Here is a 5,778-nt window from a genome sequence, read left to right on the forward strand (position 1 = left end):
TGGAGCTTTTCATGCTATATTTGCGGAGATATGATCTAAGGAACTTGGTCTTTTTGTAGACTCCTGAATTAAATTCCAAACAGGTGACCTGGGGAAAATAGTCATAACTTTCTCTCTGGGGATCGGATTGAAATTTCGGAAGAAGGTACAAAAAGAGGACAGACAGTAGTTTCTTGTATGCATTTTTCAGATCCAATGGTCGAAACAGTGACTCGTGGCACGTCATACAAGTTCGCTCTACTGAACTGGTCTATAATCAAGTCACTGTGGGAGATTTCGCATAACTCTTCCTTGGATAATCCAAATTGGGTTAGACTTGTGGCATTAGAAAGAGGACACAGAGGGCTACTGCAAATCACAAATTCAGAACTAGATGATTGGAAAGTACAAAGATACATTAGAGGCAATATCGAGCTCCTACAAAGTGAAAAAAGGTGTGTAGATTTTCTTAAATTTTTGCTTAAGCTTCGTTTGAAAATTTGTTTTGAAGGAATTCAAAGGGCATATTAGAGCATTATTATTGGTAACTGATGCCCCGAGGAAAGAAAATGCAAACACCTAGTAAGAAACCTGAAAGCTTGAGCATGACTCATGAAGAAGAGGAAGAAATGCTACATGATATATCAAAATTACAAGAACAAGTGCAACAAATGTCACTGTCACAAAAGCTAACAGAAGCTAAGATAAATGGTGTCGAAGCTAAGATGAATGTCATGGAAGCTAAAATGAATGGCATGGAAGCTAAGATGGACAACTTGAAGATAGATTTGAACACAAATTTGAAGATAGGCATGGCAGATTTGAAGACAGATTTGATAAATTTCCTACAAGAAATACTTACCGATGGTGAAAAGGTGGTAAAGGAAACTCATGATGTGAACAAAAGAAATGTTAATCTTGATTTCTTAGACTCTAATGTGGGATCAAAAACCCACCATATTCCAAAAATAGATATGAGGAATTTTGATGGCAAGGATCCCGCAACATGGATATTACAAATGGAGCAATTTTCCGATCTCAATAATGTGCAAAACACACAAAAGGTACGTATGGAAACTTTATATTTGGAACCAAATCAGTTTGTATGGTATCAATGGCTTTGCTCTCGTAAACAATTTATCACTTGGCCAATTTTTACAGAAGAATTGATAGCACATTATGAGGATACAAAAAGCAACACTTTTTTTAGCCAATTGATAAGTCTCAAACAAAAGGGTTCATGATCCAGATTTAAGAAGGAACGCAATAGATTACAGATATAACCATAAATACAGAGATGCGATAACCATAAAAACAGAGATGCAGTGGAAATAATACTTCATTTCATTAATGGAGAATACTGAAATATGCTTACAAATAGAAATAACCCAGCTAGGGCGATGGTAGCTTATCTCTGAGAAGAGATGTGTCGGCTACATGCCTCTGAACTGTTTCGAACTGTGTTACAATGAGGCTCGAGGGCCTATTTATTGTTGAGAAACAATGGAAAACCCTTCACATTCCAAAACGTAACCCTAGAAGATGAAACGCCAAATTGTGGGCCCCGTTTTTGGGTAAGTTGGTACATCAACTTCCCAGGGTCGCGAATTGGTCGTACTATCTCTGTTTGACGTGCATGATAGCCCATTGGAAAGATCTCTCCGAGGACTACGACAGAAAAGGTGATTTTTAGATAGAAAAATCGCTGGCGGTGGATTTCCCAAAAAACGTCGTTTAGGGCCTCAAAATGGCTCCGGAAGTTTAGGACCCGAAAAACTGCTAAAAATAGTAAACTGTGCTATAATTAAGGAACAGAAAAACTGAAAGAGACAGTTGTGGGGGTCCAAATGGGATAGGTGGGTGGCCACCAACATCCACCTGGATCATTCCTCCCCCCTTAGGAAGCAATGGTCCCCATTGCGTTGAGTTCCTCCCTGAGATGAGGAAGCTTCTGCTGAGCTGGGTCTCTGGTGAGCTATTCTGCAATCTCTGATGTGTCCAGAAATGGTGGGGAGCATGGTCGGCGACAGTCCACATTGAACACTCAGTGCAAGTGAAGGAATGGAGGAATGCTGTGCTTCAAAGCATTGTTTCCCGTAGCCTTGTTATTGGTGTAAGGACCATGTCGATGTGGTCGGAGTTTCTGATGGGTTCTGGTAAGGCGCTCCCTCTACAAATGTAACCAAACTTTGCCGCCGACCTGAAACTTGTGTGGTACCCCTCCGGGTAAGGAGAAGTTGTTCCTGTGTTTTGTCACGACTGTATCCCTCTGTTGCTGCTGCTGTGTGGAGGAAGCCTTCGCGGGGGTCATGGATGTAGCAACGATCTTCCCCTTACTTTGGGAACGAACCAGACAGAAAATAAATTTCCTAGTCTGTGAGATGAGCTTGTTGCCTTTCTTAGCAGTGATCAAAGAGGTGGCGGTAGGTGGGGCTACCTCCGGTATCCTGTATAATGAATTATCCAAAGAAATGATGACAGCGTGAGGCCTTGACTCATACACAGCATGTCGCCTCCACAAGTATGGCTGGCCTAATAGTACATCACAAACATCCGGAGGTGTAACATCACACAATACCTCGTCTGTGAAGGGCTAGATGCTGTAGGGAAGGCGGCACTGCTGGCGAACTTTGAGATCTCGTCCTTTGTGAAGCCAACCGATACTGTACGGCTGTGGGTGTGGTGTAGTTGGTAGGCCCAAACGCTTCACAACCTCTGCTGAAATGAGGTTCTTTTGGGTGCCACTGTCGACAATGAATTGCAGCGGCGAACCCTTCACCCACATCTGTGAGTGGAAAAGACGTTCCCCCTCCTCTGGATCTTCGGGCTCATTTTTCTGGATCTTGGCAGTAGCAACAGTGGCACTGGGATCCGCATCAATGATCTGCTTCCCTTTGTCATTCCCCTTGTCGGGTTCTGACTCAGAGTCAGAACATGCATCTGATTCGAAAGCCTTCAACTCGGCCACCAGCGACTGCTTGGTCCGACACTCACTTGTGTTATGAGTGGGACTCTTGTGGAACTCACACCACTTTCCTATGTCCTTCTTCGGCTTTGTGGTGTTGTTATTTTCTTGCGGCTTCGACGGGTTGTCTTGGGTCACCCCGCCTTGGCTTTGTCCTTTGGGCTTTGGATTTACAGATCCAAAGTCTCACTTCTTCTGTTTGAACTTTTGCTCGATTTTGACAGCATATCGGTATGCTGTGCCGAGTGAGGAGATGTTCAAGAACTCCATCTCTTCCTGGATGTATCTGTGTAGGCAGCCGTGGTATTTGAGTACCAGATGCAGCTCAGAATCTTTGATACCCAATTGTGTGCGAAGGGTATGAAAAATGTTTGTGAACTCCGGCACATCTTGGTCTCGTCCCTGCCGCAGTGTGGTCCATTTGATGTATTTGTCCTCATAGCTTTTGACAGGGTAGTACTCCTCCTTGATGGCATCCCGGAAGTCATTCCAAGTGGGGGCGGCTGAAAACAGAGAGCCTGTACTTTCACCCTTCTGCTCGCAGTATGTTTCCCACCAGTCCTTGACGTGGGGGGCTGCTTTGAGAAGAGCGAAAACGATCTTTTCCCAACTTGAAAATTCATGAACAGAAAAATACCCATCTAATAGATTTAACCATTTATCTACGGCATCTGCATCTATTTGACCCTCGAAGATGGGGATTTCAAAATTAACTTGTACCTTAAACGGTGTGACGTTTCCAGAGTAGCTGTTGGAAGTCGATGCGTCGCCTCTGGGTAGCCGCTGAAGGATCTGGGCAAAGCTGTCCATCATCGCGTTCCGTTGTCGCTCGAGGGCTTCTTCGAGCAAGATTTTGATGGGATCTCCTGCCCTCTCATCTTTCTTCTCATCCGCCATGGGAGGCCGTCGGGATTTGCGAGGCTGGTCTTGCAAAGGTTCGACCAGTTCAAGCCCTAACTCCTTATATCCCGACCTCGTTGGGGACATGCAAAGAAAAACATAGAAAAAGCAGATCGCTTTGATACCACTGATCTAGATTTAAGCAGGAACGCAATAGATTACAGATATAACCATAAATACAGAGATGCGATAACCATAAAAATAGAGATGCAGCGGAAATAATACTTCATTTCATTAATGGAGAATACTGAAATATGCTTACAAATAGAAATAACCCAGCTAGGGCGATGGTAGCTTATCTCTGAGAAGAGATGTGTCGGCTACATGCCTCTGAACTGTTTCGAACTATGTTACAATGAGGCTCGAGGGCCTATTTATTGTTGAGAAACAATGGAAAACCCTTCACATTCCAAAACCTAACCCTAGAAGATGAACCGCCAAATTGTGGGCCCCGTTTTTGGGTAAGTTGGTACATCAACTTCCCAGGGTCGCGAATTGGTCGTACTATCTCCATTTGACGCGTATGATAGCCTGTTGGAAAGATCTCTCCGAGGACTACGACGGAAAAGACAATTTTTAGTCAGAAAAATCGCCGGTGGATTTTCCAAAAAACGTCATTTAGGGCCTCAAAATGGCTCCGGAAGTTTAGGACCCGAAAAACCGCTAAAAATAGTAAACTGTGCTATAATTAAGGAACATAAAAACTGAAAGAGACAGTTGTGGGGGTCCAAATGGGATAGGTGGCTGGCCACCAACATCCACCTGGATCAGTTCAATAATGGAGCAGATTGAGGAGTTCCAAAAATTGAACATAAGGGTAAAAGATATTCCAGAGGAGCATAGGATTGATGTGTTCATAGGGTCTTTAAAGGATAATATCCAACATGATGTTCGCCTTTGGGAACCTAATTCATTAGAGAAGGCATTCAGGTTAGCAAGAAAAATGGAAAGCAAAATTATGGCAACCAGGAAGCATACCACTCACAACTATAAATACGGAAGTGTTATTGCCCCTAGTCTTCCACAACCTATAAGGTTGACACCACAACAATTGGAAGAAAAAAGAGCAAAAGGGCTTTGTTACATTTGTGATAGCAAATACAATAAAGGTCATAAGTGTGCTGAGAAGAAATTATTCTACATAGATTGTGAAGGGGAAGAAGAAAAGGAGCAAGAAAGGTCAAAAGAAGAGAATATACTCCAGGAACAAAGCCTAGATGAAGAACAAATAAATCCGACCAGATCTTGTAATGCATTGGCGGGAATTACCACTCCTCAAACCATCAAGATAGAAGGACAAATCAAGAAGAAAAAGGTAACAGTGTTGATTGATTCAGGAAGCACGCACAATTTTATTCATTGTAAGGTAGCAGAAGAATTTAATTGCTTCCTATATCCAGCACTAGAGTGTCAAGTGATGATTGCAAATGGAGGAACAATAAATTGCTCTGGAAAGTGCCATAATATCAAGCTATCCATGGGAGAATATGTATTGACTAGCCCAATGCTTTCCATTCCAATGGGAGGTGTTGATGTTGTACTAGGAGTCCAATGGCTACAATCCTTGGGTACAATAGCTTTTAATTTTCAAGAACTTTTCATCAAATTTTCTACGGAAGGAAAGGAAGTTGAATTAAGGAATATTGCAGGGAAGCTAGGAAAGATAATCAGCTCTAATGGTATGACAAAGCTTCTAAAAAAGGAACAAAGAGGTGTAATTGCACAATTATGTTCGCTATATGTTTCCACATTGGAATCATCTATTTCTCTAGATCTCCAATAAGTCCTGGACAATCATTCCAAGGTATTTGAGACTCCCAAAGGTCTCCCACCTATGCGTGATCATGATCATGATATTCATCTGATTCCAGGAAGTATTCCTCCAAACATCAGGCCGTACAGACATCCCTATGTCCAAAAGTGTGAAATTGAAC

Source organism: Pinus tabuliformis, chromosome 5_2 (genome assembly GCF_031772625.1).
Source record: "Pinus tabuliformis cultivar Carrire ecotype Pingquan chromosome 5_2, CPIR1, whole genome shotgun sequence".
NCBI classification, from domain to species: Eukaryota; Viridiplantae; Streptophyta; class Pinopsida; order Pinales; family Pinaceae; genus Pinus; species Pinus tabuliformis.